Raw genomic sequence first — 19,397 nt, forward strand, 5'->3', positions numbered from 1 at the left:
CCTGTTTCAATGCCTGTGCAAATTTCTTTCCAGATTATTTTCTTATCTTTATCCTTCAGAAGCTTGTGTAGTGATTTGCTTAATTTAGGTGGTAGGCAATATGCGTGTTGACTCTGAGAGACAAGTGTAGGAGAGGAAATAGAGAAAGACAATTTAAACAATTGAGTGTTGCACATAGCCTAACATTTGTATGAATGTAAACCTGGATTCGCATCTCAACAGTCAGTTTATCTAGTCATTTTTCTAAAGCAGATAAATTGAATATTAATTATAATTTTATGATACAGAATATGTATTTCATCTATATAGTGCTTTAGAAAGAGTCATTGATGTACAATAATGTTGTTTCTCCGTTGACAAGCAGAGCTGAATTAGCCATGACACATAAGTGGCATCTTATGGTGCCAAACAGACCCATCTCTCTAATTCAGAGACTGGAAAATTGGGCATCCAAATGGCAGATGAAATTTAATGTGGATAAGTGCAAGGTGATGCATATAGGGAAAAATAACCCATGCTATAATTACACAATGTTGGGTTCCATATTAGGTGCTACAACCCAAGAAAGAGATCTAGGCATCATAGTGGATAACCCATTGAAATCATCGGTTCAGTGTGCTGCGGCAGTCAAAAAAGCAAACAGAATGTTGGGAATTATTAGAAAGGAAATGGTGAATAAAGTGGAAAATATCATAATGCCTCTGTATCGCTCCTTGAATACTGTGTACAATTCTGGTCGCCGCATCTCAAAAAAGATATAATTGCGATGGAGAAGGTACAGAGAAGGGCTACCAAAATAAGGGGAATGGAGCAGCTCCCCTATGAGGAAAGACTAAAGAGGTTAGGACTTTTCAGCTTGGAGAAGAGACGGCTAAGGGGGGATATGATAGAGCTGTTTAAAATCACGAGAGGTCTAGAACGGGTAGATGTGAATCGGTTATTTACTCTTTTGGATAATAGAAAGACTAGGGGGCACTCCATGAAGTTAGCATGGGGCACATTTAAAACTAATCAGAGAAAGTTCTTTTTTTACTCAACGCACAATTAAACTCTGGAATTTGTTGCCAAAGGATGTGGTTAGTGCAGTTAGTATAGCTGTGTTTAAAAAAAAAAAAGGATTGGATAAGTTCTTGGAGGAGAAGTCCATTACCTGCTATTAAGTTCACTTAGAGAATAGCCACTGCCATTAGCAATGGTAACATGGAATAGACTTAGTTTTTGGGTACTTGCCAGGTTCTTATGGCCTGGATTGGCCACTGTTGGAAACATGATGCTGGGCTTGATGGACCCTTGGTCTGACCCAGTATGGCATTTTCTTATGTTCTTATAGGAGTTTCCGTATGCTTGCTGTGTCATGAAACCCTCACTCTTTTTTGTTTGTCCAAGTTTCCACATGGATGTGTATTTCTCTTTCTCTTTCTTTCTGTTTTTGATACCTCTCTACTAGAGATGTGAATCGTGTGATCGATCGTCTTAACGATCGATTTTGGCTGGGAGGGGGAGGGAATCGGATCGTCGCAGTTTGGGTTTTTTAAATATCGTGTAAATCGAAAACCGGCACACTAAAACATCCCTAAAACCCACCCCGACCCTTTAAAATAAATCCCCCACCCTCCCGAACCCCCCAAAATGCCTTAAATTACCTGGGGTCCAGAGGAAGGGTCCCGGTGTGATCTTTTACTCTCGGACCTCGGACCTCTGTGCGTTGTAGAAACAAAATGGCGCCGGTGCTACCTTTGACCTGTCATATGACAGGTCAAAGGTAGCGCCGGCGCCATTTTGTTTTTTTGTCCCCCGACGTCAGGAGCGTAGGAGATCGCTCCCGGACCCCCAGGGACTTTTGCCCAGCTTGGGGGGGCCTCCTGACCCCCACAAGACTTGCCAAAAGTCCAGCGGGTGTCCGGAACAACCTCCTGCAGTCGAATCGTTTTTCCGTACGGAAAATGGCGCCAGCCATTCGGCAACACGATTCGACTGCAGGAGGTCGTTCCGGACCCCCGCTGGACTTTTGGCAAGTCTTGTGGGGGTCAGGAGGCCCCCCCAAGCTGGCCAAAAGTCCCTGGGGGTCCAGCGGGGGTCCGGGAGCGATCTCCTACGCTCCTGACGTCGGGGGACAAAAAACAAAATGGCGCCGGCCTGTCATATGACAGGTGAAAGGTAGCACCAGCGCCATTTTGTTTCTACAACGCACGGAGGTCCGAGGTCCGAGAGTAAAAGATCACACTGGGACCCTTCCTCTGGACCCCAGGTAATTTAAGGCATTTTGGGGGGTTCGGGAGGGTGGGGGATTTATTTTAAAGGGTCGGGGTGGGTTTTAGGGTTGTTTTAGTGTGCCAGTTTTCCCGCCCTCCCCCTTCCCCCGATTTACGATTTTTTGACGATAAATCGGGGGAATTGTTGTTGTATCGCGGCTCTAATGATTTTTGACGATTTAAAATATATCGGACGATATTTTAAATCGTCAAAAAACGATTCACATCCCTACTCTCTACTGCTCATTGGGATTCTCTCTACTCAGCTATGGGAGTGTGTTTAACATCTGTCAGTCTGTCTCTCCTACAGTGCCTTATTGGACATCTGCATCAGAGCCTTAAACCACCATTGTGGGACGGGTCTCCCTAGCCAAGGATTACAGACTGCTACCAGCTAACCTGCTCTCTACTGCCACCTCTGGTGGCCATCCTAGCTGTACAATAAAAGAAACTATCTTTGTGTTTATGCTATTGAGTCTAGCCTGGTGCATCAGTCTCCCTACAGGGCTCCTCCTCATAGGAGATAACATCACTGTTGCCCCTGAGAATCCACCAAACACCTCGATATCATAACAATCTCATTGCTTAATCAATTTGTAAAATTTTCTAATCATAAGTCCTGGGTCAGGGAGTTTCATAGCTGAGGGTCAACCACAGAAACTACTCATTCCCTCGTGATACAAAGGTGAGCATGCTTTATAGATGGAATTTCAAGTAGGTCACAATCCATAGAACACAAGAGCCTAGTAGGCTTATAATTTTTTTCCATTGTCTTTATTGGGTTTTTTTCTTATACAACAATATCAGACAGCTCTATCATGCATACATGTCAATTTCACATACAGAAAGCACAACTTGTATAATAACATAGTATGATGGATGATTGTTACATCCGCAAAATCTTGCCCCTTTCTCCTCCCCCCCTCATACCCTTCTATATCCAAGTCAGACCAATACCACCTCCTATACTATCCCTTGGCAACCGTACTCGCTATCTGAAAATCTAGTAAATAACCTCACCCCTAGCATCTCTTGTCATCGCTATTTGTATTTTGTAGGTTTGTTGTACCCTCCCCTTTAATCTTATCCTAATTTATCTCTCTTTTCAAATTCAAGAATGCTATAGTTATGCAATTCCCTAGGTATCATAGAGAAAAATCCAAACCTCTAAAAATTCTTTTGGATTTTTCCTTTGGATCTATGGATTTATACTCCAGCATCATCATCAGTTCCAGGCTTATACATTTTTAATAATGCATTTATCCATGGGTAGGCATTTAAAGATAGCAATTTATATACTAGAGGTAAGACCTTGTATTCATCTCTCTGCTGGATGTGAAGCCAATGAAACTCAGCCAAGATAGGCTTGTGGTCTCTCATCTTGTAGCCTGTGCTATTCCTCACAGCAGCATTCTATAGGAGCTGCAGGGCTTTTAATGTTGATGTTGGTAAACCCAGGTAGATGGAATTATGGTAATCAATTGTTGGGAGGAACATTTCTTGCACTGCCTATGCTCCCATACCCATCCATCAATATCACTGGAAATACCTTAGATTCATAGTGGATTCCTCTCAATACCAATACAAGGTGGTTCTCTTTAGGCTGTCGGTGGCTCCCAAGGGTCTTCACAAACTTCTGAGCAGTAGTGGCTTCACACCTTCATTACCAGGGGATCTGTGTCTTTCCTTACCTGGGTGACTAGCTAGTGATGGGACCTTTCCAAGCAGGGGTGTTGGACTCCTTGCAGAGGATAGTCTAGTTTCCTTCAGTTGCTAGGGTTCATAATCAATTTTATCAAGTCAAACCTTGTTCCTACCAAAGAATCAGGTTTATAGGGGCATGGATAGATTCTGTGGAGGAGAAAGCATTCCTCCCAGTGGATCAAGCATTCTGCCTTCAAACCTTAATCCAGAGCTTACTACAGTGGTGGCAGGTCCTGACCCAAGAAATCCTTGCGCATATAGTGGTAGCGGTGTTTGTTCCTATGACCCACCTCAACATAAGATTCTCCAAGGGCTTCTGCACCCATTGGGATCAACTGCTTCAGCCCTTGTCCTACCCTGTGATGGTTACCGTGGAGATGAAAATGTCTCCTTTGATTGCTATATCTGTTGGTCCTGGAAATAAATTCTCTTGTTAGACTTCAGCCTCTTCAGATAATGCTGGTAATAGGTACGTCCATGCGGGGATGATATACTCATCCAGACTTCTGAGCTCAAAGGATCAGATCAGTGATGGAAGTCTGTTTCAGATCAGCCTCCTGGAGCTATGAGTCATCCGACGTGTTGAGAGTTTTCTCGCATTTCTTTCAGGGAAAGAGAATTTTGAATCAAACTTACAATCAAATAGCAATCTCCTAGGACAAGCAGGATGGTAGTCGTCCTACATGGGTGACATCATCGTATGGAGCCTAGCACAGAAAACTTATGTCAAAGCTTCTAGAACTTTGACTAGGCATACTGAGCATGCCCTATACCATGCGTCCACGAGGGGTCCCTCTTCATTCTTTTTTTCCGCGGAGCTTTCGCCTCGCGGTTTCTTCAGCTTCTGGTTTTTTTGCTAAAAACTTGCTTGGAAAACTTTTCCACCAATAGTTTTTGGATCCCTCTCCGATTTGCTCTAGTGTCTAGTGAGTTTTTCAGCAGTTCAGTAAGTTTTTTTTTCACTTCCATCCCTCTGTGGTGGCAGTGCCTCTGTGCCCACCAGCATCGATTGCCCTGCTGTCTCCACTTTCATTTTGCCTCGTTCAGTTCGTATTATCATGGCCTCGGGTTTTTGTCAATGCCCTCAGTGCCCGAGGATGATGTATATTCTGGAACTACATGACGTGTATCCTCTGGGGAAATCGCATGATGTCCAGGGGTGCCATCTGTGCACCCAGATGACCCCAAAGGGACGTCACGCTTGCCTCAACAAGATGGAGAAGCTCTTCAGGGTGAGAAAGTCCAAGCCATCGGCATCGGTGGCATTGATGCTGAAGGACATGGAGCCACACTGATGGACACTGAGCCATCAATAGATAAGGGTGCTGGGGACCAGTCCAGTCTGTCTCTTCCAGGTCGAGGACGTCAGGTTCTGGGGAAAGACCGGGCCAAGCATGGAAGCATTGGTATTGGTTGCTTTCGATACCAGGTTTGGGTTGGTGCTGAAGCAATCCTGCAGTGAGGAGTGCCTGCTGTCAGTTGATGATCCACCTCTGGGATCCGAGGAAGATCTGGCCACCCCTCCTGCCTCCCAATCTATTTTGGCATTGACAACTTTTGAGTATGAGTTGGAGTGCAGAGTCCAGCTGGCGGTCGATCGGGCGCTGCAGAGCATCGAGCCAGCAGCACCAGCGGTATCAGTGCCCATGCTCTCCCTGCTGGAACTGCTACTGGAGTGTCTCAGTGTGTGCTCATCAGTGTATTACTAACCCAGCTGGCATCAGTTCCTGGGAACCCATCAGTGCCCGGCAGGGCACTGATGCTTCCCTCGAACAATGTGGTGCTCGTTGCCAGTACCTCATCCACAGGCTACTGGATTCGAAAGGTGTCAGCTGGCACACCAGTCAGTGGTGGTCAAATCCACTCTCAAGAGGGCCAAGTGCTCTCGGACCCATGCTTTGGCACCCCTGGGGAAGGATCACAGAGCGCTGGATGCTCTTGGAAGGAAGATTTTTCAGGGGGTTATGCTTATTGCCCGCATTGCCTCTACCAGCTTTATACGAGCCAATACTCTTGGAACCTCTGGAAGCAGATGCAGGAGGTGGCCAAGTTTATAGCATAAAACTGCCTCTTACATCAGGTCCAACTTTACTTTATTAATAATATACTTTTTTGTTAAATTTTTTCTAAAAAAGTTCACTAGCAGTCTCTAGCAATAATACTTTTAAACATGAGCATTGACATTTGATAACTTCAGAAAAAAGATGTTGAAGAGTAGGACTGACATTTGATACACTGAAGTTTGGAAATGTGGGTGTGAACGGTTTAGACTTCTTTGGATGACAAGAACTTCAAGAGAAAAACTGTTAGCCCCCCTGAGACAGGAGGGGTGAGACAAGAGGGGTGGCCAGATCTCCCTTGGATCCCTGAGGTGGATCGTCAACTGACACCAGGCACTCCTCACCGCAGGATATCGAAACATGGATTCTTGTCAGGGTTTGGATCGTGTCATTCTGGCAAGCTAAGTTTTGTCAAAGGTTGTTTTGTCTGACGTCTACATATATTTATAGAATTTTTCTGAAGTTATCAAAAGTCAATACTCACTTTGTTTAAAAGAGTTATTGCTAGAGACTGCTAGTGAACTTTTTTTTAGAAAAAAAATTGAACAAAAAAGTATATTAATAAAGTAAAGTTGGACCTGAAGTAAGAGGCGGTTTTATGCTATAAACTGATTCAATGTCGGTCCCACATATCTTATTCTGTATAAGATTCTAATATATGTGACCAGGTGACTACATTGTTTGTGCTTGGACTTTTTCTGAATTAGTCCCTGAATTCGTTGATATTGGGCTTGTGTTTGATTTACCTCAGTGGCTTGCCATAGAGCTGTGTCCATTGAAGACATCTGCAAAGCTGCAACTTGGTCATCAATTCGCACCTTCACATCCCATTACTGTCCAGATAATCTCTCTAGAAGTGACAGTAACTTTGGGCAACCAGTTTTGTGCAGTCTGTTCACCTAGTTAACTCGCCATGGGGGGAGGGGGGCAGGGGTGTTGGTTTGGATTGTTTTTCAATATATGCTCCACCATGCAACTCTCAGCTTCGGACTCCCCATATGTCATGGCTACTTCAGCCCTGCTTGTTGATGGAGAAAGCAAGTTGCTTTACCATGAGTGTAGATTTCTGTAGACAGTAGGATGAACTGGATTCTCTGTAGACAGCAAGATAAATTAGCCGTGCATAATATCTGCCTGTCTTCCTGCAGAGTTGACTGCTTAGCTAAAGCTCAGCTCAACAATCAGCTGAGGGGCTCACAAGGCAGCTTGTGCATGGGAAATCTACACATCCTCAATAGTGAACTTTACTGAGCCAGAAAGATGTGATCCATTGATTGCTTTTGAATGATATTACCCGCGTGTCATGGCTAATTCATCCTGCTGTCTATAGAAAATCCCATTTAGGGTAAGCAAACTTGCTTTTCTTTTTAATAGGATTGTTAGCACATTGGTGTGGCACAGAGTTGAAAAATAGTTGTCCACAGGAGAATTGTACTCCTTTATGAAGTCCCCAAGAATATATCTGCACCTCAGTGTTCATTTAATACATTTATCAGCTGTTGTTAATTTAATTCGGCTGTGAAAGGAGTCTTGAGTTTTACAAAATTTATGTATGAAGTAAAATGATTTTTGATCCAGTGTGACCAACTGACTGTGAAGGAAAATATGTAGGCCAGAGGTTTCCAAATCTGCCAGGAGGACACCCCCCCCCCCCCCAGCCAGTCAAGTTTTCAGGATATCCACAATGAATATGCATGAGAGAACCTGCATGCATATTCATTGTGGATATGCTGAAAACCTGACTGGCTGCGGGGGTCCTCCAGGCAGATTTGGAAACCTCTGAGATAGACTATATGAATGGTTTTGCTTCAGACATTTAGTTAAGGGTATAATGGATTTCCTGCCCTTATAGAACATACTAGCTAAAAACAATTTTTAACAAAAGTAAATGAAAAAAAAAGTATAGCTGTTTTTTTTTGGTTGGTTGGTTTTTTTTCAATTTGTATTTTGTAATTTTCTCAGGATAGCTACTTGTTTTCACCTGCTTGTGTGTCTGGAATATCCATGAATGTTTTATTTTAAATGCTTGAAATTAAAAGGGATTTAATTTACACCAGAGCTTCTAAAGCATGTCCTGGAAAACCCACAGTCAGTTGAATTTTCAGGATATCCACAATGAAGATGCATGAAAGAAATTTGCATGTACTGATTCTCCAGTTTATATAAATTTATCTCATGCATATTCAAGGTGGTTATCTTGAAAAGCTGCCTGATTGTGGGGTCTGCAGGACAGGTTTAGGAAGCTCTGATTTATACTCTTGTGTCTTTCTCGTTTGCCTTCCCACCTTTCAAATCCAGTGTTTCATTAAATTACCCAGATTCATACTGATTATATTGGAGATCTGACTGTTCGTGCTAACATTACAGAAATAGAAATGAGAAAAATGAGATTTATCAAGCATGCTTATTGAAAATTAAGTGTCCTGTAACCATGGGATGCATGTTAAATGTTGGTCTCTTATTTTGTATTGCAGCTGTGTAATCACATGATAGCATAAGTAGGCAAATGCAAGAGACTGTAAAATCTAGCCTTTCCAGTGAACAAACTTGACAATTCATATTTAATTACTTCAGATTCCATGCAATATGTGATGGTACTGCAAAGAGATGAGAGAGAAATAGATGAGGTATTCAAATCTTGCTTAAGTTCTGTAGCATTGATTTCCAATCAGCAGTCTACAAACCACATGTAGCCTGCCAAAGCTTCCTTTTGTGGCCTGCTTGCAGACAGGTCAATAAAGTGCGGCCGCGGTTACCCTGCTTCTAACCCGCTTTCTACTCACTTTTCGGCCGCGTTAGTCCAACCCGCGATACACTATCCCCTTTAACCCATTCTTACCGCCTCTTTAAATCACCGGGTAACCCCTTCCGCCCGCGGCATGTATATTAGATGTAAATGATCGAATTAGCTATTCCCTCCCATACAGTAACGCGCGCCCCGACTATCGCTTTTTTAACCTGCAGTTTTGCCGCGCGTTTAACCTGCTAACTTACCGCCTACCCTTACCCCTGCGTTAGAGGCAGAGGTAAGGGTAGGCGGCAAACTTTCCCCCAGCCCCCGCTCACCTGCCCTGGCCGCGTCCATGGGTGCTGGTCTTCGGGGCAGCCCCAGTCCTCTCTCCCCTCCTCCCGAAGCAACGAAAGCGGAAAAAGCGAAAAAAAAATAAATGTAGCAACGAAGCAAGGCGCAGGGAAGGGGGGAGAGAGGACTGGTGAAACGACATGTAAACTGTAAAGCAACGAAGCGACTTACTTTTCTTGCAGCCCTCCTCCGGAGATGGACTGCGGCTCCCCTGCCTCCCGGAGGCAGCTGCCGGCGAAGATGGATGCCTGCATGGGCGAAAGCGGCCCCTGTGCGTGCAATTTGGCCGCTCAAGGCGTGATGTCACGACGTTTGGCGTCACGGCATGTGATGTCACGTCTTGAGCAGCCAAATTGCACGCACAGGGGCTGCTTTCGCCCGTGCAGGCATCCATCTTCGCCGGCAGCTGCCTCCGGGAGGCAGGGGAGCCGCGGTCCATCTCCGGAGGAGGGTTGCAAGAAAAGTAAGTCGCTTCGTTGCTTTACACTTTACATGTCGTTTCACCAGTCCTCTCTCCCCCCTCCCTGCGCCTTGCTTCGGGAGGAGGGGAGAGAGGACTGGCAATCCCGAGCGTAGGAGAACCGTCCACTTCCTGGTACCGTGAAGCGTTAGGCCAGCGCACCCAGGATACTGTATAGCGCTCTATACAGTAAAATGGGTTGCGCGGGCCTAACGCTTCACGGACGCTTCTTGGATGCAGCTTGCATTTGCATGACATTTCAATACGGTATCGAGCGGTAGGTGAGCTGGACTGTGCGTGCGGCAACTGCGGGTGCGCCCGGCACTAATGCAGCTCTTCCTACCGCTCCTTACTGTATCGGCCTGAGAGAGAGAAAAGGGGTCAGTACTGTTCCATCTACCTTGGTGAAAATGCCAGAGGGGCCACCAGTGAGAAACTGTAGCTACTGTTAAAATGCAGGAGTGTGGTGTTCAGCAGAGATAAGGGCCATAGCTGACCCTCTTTTACATAAAGTAGTTTGGCTGTTGTGTTAGTCCATAACTCCCTCAGCCCATCCCCTACCTCTTCCCCTTCACCCTGTCACACTACTTTATATTTCCTGGTAATATATTTTGTTCACTTGTATTCTGACTTGAAGAAGAGAGTATTAGCTCTCGAAAGTTAGTCAAGAAATGTTAGTCCAAGGAATCACCTTATATATATATATATATTTTTTTTTTGTGTGTGTTTGTATTTATTAGTTAACCTTTATTTCTGTGCATCCTCAGTTTCATGTCATTTTTTGAAAGTGGCTCGCAATGGGAAATAACTGGGTATCACTATTCTAACCATAGGAAATGGCTATCACTTGAAACAATTCTTTTAAAAATAAACAAGCTTAAGTTTATTTTGAAATCTGCCAAATAAGACTCCCCCTCTGTCCCCATCACCCTAGGGAATGTGAATAGTCTCTGTGGCACAGAAATACATACAGGCTGATGTAATAAGACCAGCGGCAAAACCCGCGCTAGTTATGAGCGCGGGTTTTGATCACTGCATGCAACTAAAGCTGGCGCCTCCACGGGATGTAAAAAAAAAAAAAAAGCAAATTATTTGCACGCAAAAAGCCATGCACATGTGAAGAAACGTGTATATCTAAGCGCGGTAAGGCTCTATTTCTCTGAGAACAAGCAGGATGGTAGTCCTCATACATGGGTAACATCGGATGGAACCCGGCACTGAACTTTGATCGCAAAGATTCTAGAACTTTCAAACATTCCCTACTGAGCATGTGCAGCTGTAGTCATTACCCTGCCCCCTAGGCAGAGTCCCCCAGTCTTTTATTTCCGTGGAGTCGTGAGATCGCAGGAGCCGTATATCTCACGGTATTCAGCTTTGCACTCTCTGTTTTTGCAAGTGATTTTTTCTAGAGCTACAGTTTTCTTTCCTTTACCTTATGGTAGTTTAATTTCTTTTCCTTTTTCTTCTTTCCTCTGTCTGCCGGCCGCATGGTGGGCCTTAGAAGCTGTTGCAGTCTGGCAGAGTCTTTTTCTATTCCTTAAAAAATAGATAAATACTGCACCTGCAGTTTAGTATCTGTGTCTTCTCCTTGCTTTGTCTGTTTTTGTACCTTTGTCAGGTACTGGCAGGACTGACTGAATGCAGTCTATGGGTGATCCTTGTAGGCTGCTGAGCCTGGGAGTTTGCCTGAATTCTACCCGGGCAGGAGTTCCGTGTCGTTTTACTGATTGATCGGCATTAATGGAAGTTCAGACAGTGCAGAGATCGAGGACCTCACTGTTCCTGGGGGTAGAGCTCATCCTTCTCACAAAGGAGCTAGTCTCCTCGGGCAGGAGCCCTGGATGACGTAGCATCTCCTACTTCTTGCCGGTATGGCAGTGCAATCTCCTCGTGAGAGAGGGTGAGCAAGAGCCTGGGCAAGCAGCTTGCTGCTGCACCTTTGGTGCCATGCCCAGTAACGGTTGCCCATGCACTTCTGTGACCAGCGAATCATTGCTATGACACATCGATGTCTGGACCGTGTTGGGGACCAGGACTGCCATTGAGCACCATGGTCACCCTTGATGCCGTCGAAGTGCTGGGGTGCTCTCAATGCCATCATGGTACGTGACCACACGACGCCATAAAGGCATTCTGTGCTGTAGACATTTGTGGACTCTAGGCACCAGAGTCATTGAGCACCTTGGGCTTCGAGGTGGCGGAGTAGTCCATGCCATGGATGCTTCGTTTCCATTCCATGCCCATGATCCCATCAAGGTGCGTAAATGGCCTTTTCCGATGCCATCGAGAGGAGTGGCCTTGATGCTGTGGCTGCCCTCTGGGCCATCGAGGTGCATGGGCTCTGCCATCACAGTGCGGAGCTGCCCCAATACCATCGATGCCCTCAGTGCCATAGAGGTGTGGAGCTGCTATGGAGGCCATCTGGCCCTGGTCGTTCCCAAGGCCTTCGAAAGCCGGGGCTCTTTGGAGCCCTCGAGTGCTACTGAAGCCCTCGAGCAGCAGGGACTTTGGTCGTGAATGGATTGAGCGCTGGGGTCACATTTTGCTCAAGGCACCCTGGTATGCCGAGGCATACAGGCGAAGTGGTCTGGTGCCCTTGAGGTGCCTTGGCGTATCCCAGTGGAGCACTGAGGGACATTGTGCTGTCCTATCATTGGCCTATGGCTATCGAGCACCACGGATGCTGATGATCTTGGGGTCCCTTAGCTGATAGAATTGGGAGGCATCAGAGACCCTGCCTGGATTCATGCACCATTGGTGTTAATGAGCAAGGCTATCATCAGCCATAGCTGCTGGCGAGGGATGCCATCAAGCTCACAGCATCGATGTCCTCTGACAGATAGGTGAGCCGAGAGAACAGTCGATAGCGCTGCAGTCATTGGTTCCTCTGGGCACCGATGAGGCATGTCAGGGCTCAATTTTACGAATGTCCATTTTTGAAACCCGCTGATAGCCATGGGTTAGGAAAATGGCTGTATTTTCTGCTTTTATGTACACTTTTTCCAGCTGCTCAGGAATTAGAGGGCAGGCACTAATTTCTGAGCGTAAAATGTGCGGATCTGCCGTACATTTGTTTTTCGGTATCCTGAGCGAATGACTAACAGCCTCATCAGCGTGCATTTGCATGTGATGAGCGCTATTAGTTTCGGCAGGTATTGGACACATGTTTTCAACTTGCTAAACCCCTTACAAAAACACGCGTCCAACAGCGGGTTAAACAGTGCGCTCAGCTGAACGCACTTTACAGTATCAGCCTGTATGTGAGGAGGGTTCTAATCCATCTAGTTGTTTAGCATGCCTTTCAACCTATCGCCATATCCATGACTTAGGGATTTGGGAGATTAGGGGCCCTGCAAAAGAAATGCTGCTTTTTGGTTGCATTGACTTGCAAGCTATACTTCCCCATTCTAGGGATAACCCTGTAGGTGGACAGGGGGGTCGTGGTTCAGGCAACAATTTGTTTAATTTACTGGACTGCCTGCTTCTTTGGGGGAAGTATGTATTATCATGGCTGAGGTATTACCTAAGCCAGTTTCAGGGCAATCTATTCCGAGATCGCCTTTGCCCTCCCCCTCCTACCCTTAGGGTTCCAGGCTGGTGAAGAAATCCTGTTCAACAGGAGTTGACACACCCTGGCTTCCTGTCTCATAGTGGTTTCTGGATTTCTTCCCTGTGGACTTTGCTCTGTTTCAGCTGCTTGCCATCCTTTGGAGAAGCTGCAGGATATACCACAGCATCAGGAGTAGCTGGACACAATCAGAAATTTACATCATCGAAATCACATTAGAGCTGCTCAGACATGCAACCACACACCATCCCAGTGCAAGCAATGGAATAAAATAGCCCCCCAAGATGGCACTGGCACTTAACTCGTGCCCCGACCGTGGCATAAAAAAAAATAAAAAAAATAAAAAAACAACCTGCATTAAAAAACCTGAACTAATATTAGCGCAGCTTCCTGCATTGCCCATGATTAGATAATTGCCTCTTTTGCATGCCAATAGCATGCACTCTCACAGAAAAAAAAAAAACGCGGGTCAGTAAGCATGTTCGTAAGCGCTTTTTTCCTGCGCACAAAACCCTTATTACATCCCCATTATAGGGCTTTATGTGGGAAAATGTGCATACAAACCCAAGGCAGCTTCAGCACACCTTATTACCTCGGCCCCATATAGAGAAAACATTTTCTATGTGGCTAATTTCTGGGAGAGCCTAGCAAAGTCTGGGCAGAAAAGAGTCTTTTGAAGCAGGAAATAGCCATGAGCAGTGAACAGTGTAAGGGAGGTAGAGAACACGTAATACGCACTCAGCTGTAGTCAAATCTTAATTTGTAGATAAACTCCATAGGTGCACTTCCTTTTTAAGGGTGGGGGAGGAGGAGGAGTCAAGTGTAACATGTAAGATGGGATGGGGCCAGAACTAGCTGTGAACTCTCCAAAAAACATACTGTTCCAACCACATGCTTGAACACTCTTCCTCTCCCTGGTGATCCTCCATCCTCAGCCCCCACCAGTGCTCAACCACTGGCTGTTCTTCACCCACCAGAACTGATTTACACCATCTGCTCCACTTCCTCAGGTCCTGTAAAAAAAAAAAAAAAAAAAAGTTAGCAGAACACTATTCTATTTTGTTCTTTCAGAGCAGTAGCGTAGTAGCAAGGGTTGTAGCCTTGATGATTGATTGATTGATTGGCATTACTACTCATCAATTTCAAATTTATGCTAATTCAATCCCTTTTTGTATCTATACTTTAGGCTGCAGTGTCTGCTGTAGGACCATACTCTCCCCTTTTACTCTCTGCAAAACAGGAGGGGAATGGCTGAGTTAGAGAACAGATTGGCTGTTTGTTCTGTTTGCGCCAGGCCATTCCAGGAGAGAGGGGGTGTCAGCATGGCCATTTGGCTAGGGCCTACTTTTGTTGGGCAAAATTTAAAAAAAAAAAAAAAAAAGAGCTAAATATATCTATTTCTAACATGTATAAATAAGAATTTCAATTGTAATTGATGACTTTGCTAACAAGCTCGTAAAGCCTTCTTAAATAAAAATTATATGGGTAATTTAGAAAACAATTTCTCTTATTAAGTATCACATCAGAACCTTACATAGGGGCCTACTTTTCTTAGCTGGCATGGGCCTAATTCCTGCTCTCTCCGGCCCTGCTCCAGCCTTATCTCCCTCTTCCCTGCAGACTGCCTAGAAGGGAGGAGTTAGAATCCCTTCTTAAATCTGAAAAGTGGTGGAACTCACTTCCAGGCAGTTCTCTGACAAATTAAGCCCTGGCTCATAACAAAAAAAAAAGGGTTTAAAAGGGTAGATAGTGGAAAGGTTTGACTCAAGCCTTTGACATGTTTTTCATGAATTACTAAGATATTTAAATTTGATTTCAAGCTTCATTTTTTTTCTTTTAAAAATCTATTTTGTGTTCTCCAAGGACAAGCAGGACTGCAGTTCTCACATGTGGGTTTTATCATCTGTTGGAACCTGGCACAGAACTTTGATTTCAAAGCATCTAGAAGCTTTGAACATGCTGTATTGAGCATGTGCAGTCCTAGTCACCTGCCTCCCAGCTTCCCAGGCAGGGACCCGAAGTCTAATTTTTTTCCACAGTGCCTGCAAGTCACGATTTTTTGTTCTCTTTCACATCTACTACAGTGAAAGTTTCTGGAGCCACAGAAGTAGTTTTTCTCACAGGGCTCTGTGGATTTTTTTCTCCCTCATGTACTTTTAGTTAGTTTTTGTTTATTATAGCTTTTTTTTTCTTGTTTTATAATACTTTACTTCTGTTGACCTCATGGTGTGTGAGCCTAGGCCCAGCACAGCCTGATTGAAGTTTTGTATTTATACTAATTAATAATGCTGCCCATGCAGCTTTTGAGTATTAATCTTTCCCTCAGCCTTTGTATTTTCTTTGTTTTTTTGTTTTTTTTTGTTTTTTTGCATTTGTCGGTTGCCTCATGGGATCTGCAGTTTGTAGAGTCCCTTGTGGTCAGGCAAGGCCTCTAACTTGGGGACTTACCTGAATTTTCATCCAGCTAGGAGTTCCATGAGATTTAGTCTGCCACTGTGCATGAATGGAGGCCAACAATGAAGGATCCAGAATCTATTCCCCACCTTTTGTTCACAGGAGATAGCGTATGAAAGAATATTCCTGTTGGGTGGGGTGGGGACAACTAATCCTCTGCCACATTCCTAGTTACCATATTAGTATTAAGCGCCAGGCCATTCTTTATGACGTTTATGTCAAGGGATACAAGAACACTTAGATTTTGGTAGAAAGCATAATTTTTTATTTATTAATATAAGTATTCTTGGGAGATGCTGATGCCATGTCTCTGACAAACTGACTACCAGCATCTCATCGTATACAGGAAGTGATCCTTCTTATATAGATAATACAATATTGTGGAAGTTTAGAGTGCGTGACTACCTCGAGGATAATTTACATAGGTTGTCATGTCAACTGCATGATAAGATCATCCCTAGCTACCCCTGAGTATTTCTCCAAGGTGGGGCCTATTTACCATCACTCTTTGGATAGTCTTTTATTCTGTTAGAATCTTGCTGGTCAGGGTAATTAACACATCTGTAGCTGTGTTTATAGAAACCCTTGAGAAAGAGTGCCTCTATTGTGACAAGATAGCCTGAAGTTCCCTCCTTTCGCTTCTGCTTTGTGTGACCCTATGATTAGGCATCACCTTATGGAGCCAGCTTGACTGCCTGTCCAGCTGTCCTGGGAATTCTGCAAGTCATTCTCAATAAGTCACAGAGTTCATACAGCCAAGGCAGGCTACGCAGAGGATTTTGGGGCATTTGCCTTTCTCCATGTTGGTTTTTTGTTCAGGCACACTCCTCACTAGTCTCCATGAGCCCAAGTTAATCATCACCTTTGATCCCCTGGATGAAGCCTCTCCTTCCTGTCTTAAAGCATACTCTGGCAGGGCAGTCTCCAATGAGGAGAGCCTGAGCTCTGCTGATGTACTAATGATGACATGCTCTGATATCAGATACCTATGCACATTCAAGTGCCAGACCATAAGTGGGAATTGAAACTGAGCCATAGCATATCACCCATGTGAGGTGCCATTGAATGGCATTGGGTGCCATCTGGTATTTGTACCACGCACCATCCAGCACCCATGGGCATTGTTGGAGTGGGGTGATGTAGAATGTCATTGAACATCATGCAGTACCAGGCCATCAATCCGAGCTCTGTCAGGCATCACAGAGCGTCACCAGGGTCAAGTGCCACAGAGTGGTGCTAATGGCCATGGGTGCCACTGAGCGCCATTCAGTGATATCGGATGCCTGACACTGTTAGGTGTTTTAGGGCACTGGATGCTGAGGGAATCGGCGCAGGTAAAATACATAATGGGTGATAGGCACCGCCGCGGCCATTGCAGAGCAGTGCCACAAACTCTGGTGGAATCAACATTGGTTCTCGCCATGGCATGGGCGATAGAACATGCCATGGCATGGTTGTAGGCGGCGGTACTGACGCTGAACCAGTGTTTGGCACTGCATGGTCGGTTGCACCTATGATGCAAAGTAATGCAGAACACTGTGCTGCTGTTAAGTGCAGCTGTTCCATTGACAAACTGTCACATGCTGGCATATCACATCGGTTTACATTCAGATACAAAGGGCTTACAATCTAAGGATTTATCAAAATGTGATAAGTATCGCATGCGATAGTAAAAGGGGCGTGTTTTATGCTAATATACAGTTTATCGCAATTTGTGCTAATTACCTATGCGAAGAGCTAAGTTAGCGCACTTTGCGATAAGTGCCATACCTGTTGTATTTCTTGCATTCAACCACTGGGGGACCATTGTTAATATGAGATAGGTATTTTGTATCCCTATGGGTGGAGGTGAGGTTTAGGTATTAGTGTAGGGGGTTAGGGGCCATTTTGACATTCAACGTGAGACGTACGAACAGAACAGTGGGTAACATCAAGCTATGTTGGGTGAGTAACTCACTTCGAGCTACTAGATAGGATACAAATACCTATCTAGGGAGAGGACATTATGGCTATTCTCTCTCGCTCTCTCTCTCTCCCTTGTCAGGAGAGACAGCGGGATTTGAACCCTGGTCTCCTGGTTCATAGCCCACTGCTCTAACCACTAGGCTACGCCTCCACTCCTTATGGGCGGAACATAAAAAAATAAATTTCATTTGTCATTAAATTGCCCAGTCTCCTGGTTTTACAAGGTCCTTCTACAGTTTCTCACAATCCGTTGCCATTTTAACAAATCTGAATAATTTTGTCTCATCTGCAAATTTGATCAATTCTCTTTGTTGTCCCCTTTTCCAGGTCATTTATGCAGCACAGGTCCCAGTACTGATCTCTGTAGTACTCCATTTAGTACTACATTTAGAAAATTAACCATTTAGTCTTGCTTTCTGTTTTTGGCCTTTTAACCAGTTATCCATCCACAACAGAACACAGCCTCCCATCTCATGACTTTGAAATTTTCAGAGGAGTCTTTCCTGTGGGACTTTGTCAGATATTTTCTGACAGTTCAAATACACTGTATCACCTGGCTGTCCTTTATCTATATATTTGTTTATTTTGGCTGTGGACCGAAGACAAATATCCAGGTTTTCAGTTGTTTCCTGAAGATAAAGAGGTCCAATGTGAGACTGCCCTCAAGCGGCAAGGAGTTAGAGGTTAGGACTGATCCCAAGAAAGTTCTCTTCCTGATGTTCGTGAGTAGCATGTCCTTGGGGGTTGAAACTGATAGGCTTGAGGTGATGAGTACAGTAGGAGAGGGTGTACATGGGGAGTTGATTTTGAAGTAGGGAGGTACCAGGACATTGAAAGGCAGGACGAGGATTTTCAATATGGCGTGTTAGTGTGTTGAAAGATAGTGTATGATTTTCATGAGTTGGATAATTCTGTCAAATTTTCTGGGGTTTAGCATCATTTGAGCTGCCACATTTTGTATGAGCCGTAGACACTGGTTTACCTTCTAAGGTAGACTGATGTAGAGGGAGTTATAATAGCCCAGCCTGGTGATTAATTATTTATTTATTTATTTATTTATTTATTGGTTTTTATATACCGCCGCTCATCAGAGATATCACGTCGGTGTACATAGAACAAAATCCGCAATTGCGTTTTACATAAAACAGTAAGAAAACAACTGAGAAAACTTTACATTAATAACGGTTAAATGCAATAACAGCAAAACAATTTATAAAATATAAATAGATATATAATGATAATATTATATAATGTAGTTATAACATTACAATTTATAACAGAGTCAAGGGAGAATAGAGAGGGGCAAGGGAAGGAGAGAATAAAAATTTGAGTAGGGGAGGAAGAGAGAAAGGTGTGAGGGGAAGGGATTATATACAAGTGGGGCTGCAAAAGAGCAAATGCAAAAGCAGAACTATCAAAGAAGGGGCAGAGGGTGGCATACGTAGTACAGCTGGAAAAAAGTGGATTTTGTTACTTCTAACGTTTGGGCTTCCATGGTCAGTTTGGCATCCAGGATGAAACCTAGACTGTGGGCCTGGTGGTTAAAGGGTAGTTCCTTTTAGAGTCACTCTTGCATGGATATGGCTATAGTCTTTCATTCCAATGCATAATACCTCCATAATAGCAAGATCCTCACAACTTTCTTCACACTCATTAAATCTGATTGCCATGCAATATTTTAGTACTTCCAGTGCAGATCAGTTTGAACCACTCCAGCTTTTACTTTGAATTTCATTACCCACACTAGTGTGTTTGGGGAGGGGAAAGGATTTTACTTGAAGAGTGGTAGCCAAGGGCTTCTTGTATATTCAAGCTGTCAGCTAGTTAAAGACCAGGATCTTGAGCAAATAGC

The 19,397-nt window shown here is 44.4% G+C and overlaps 1 protein-coding gene across 3 annotated transcripts in view; it reads left to right on the forward strand.

Moving 5' to 3' along the window:
* The window catches only part of ZFYVE28 (zinc finger FYVE-type containing 28), a 629,789-nt gene that overhangs the window by 268,667 nt on the left and 341,725 nt on the right, over positions 1–19,397 (forward strand). The window lies entirely within an intron of this gene.

Source organism: Rhinatrema bivittatum, chromosome 1, assembly GCF_901001135.1.
Source record: "Rhinatrema bivittatum chromosome 1, aRhiBiv1.1, whole genome shotgun sequence".
Taxonomy (NCBI): domain Eukaryota; kingdom Metazoa; phylum Chordata; class Amphibia; order Gymnophiona; family Rhinatrematidae; genus Rhinatrema; species Rhinatrema bivittatum.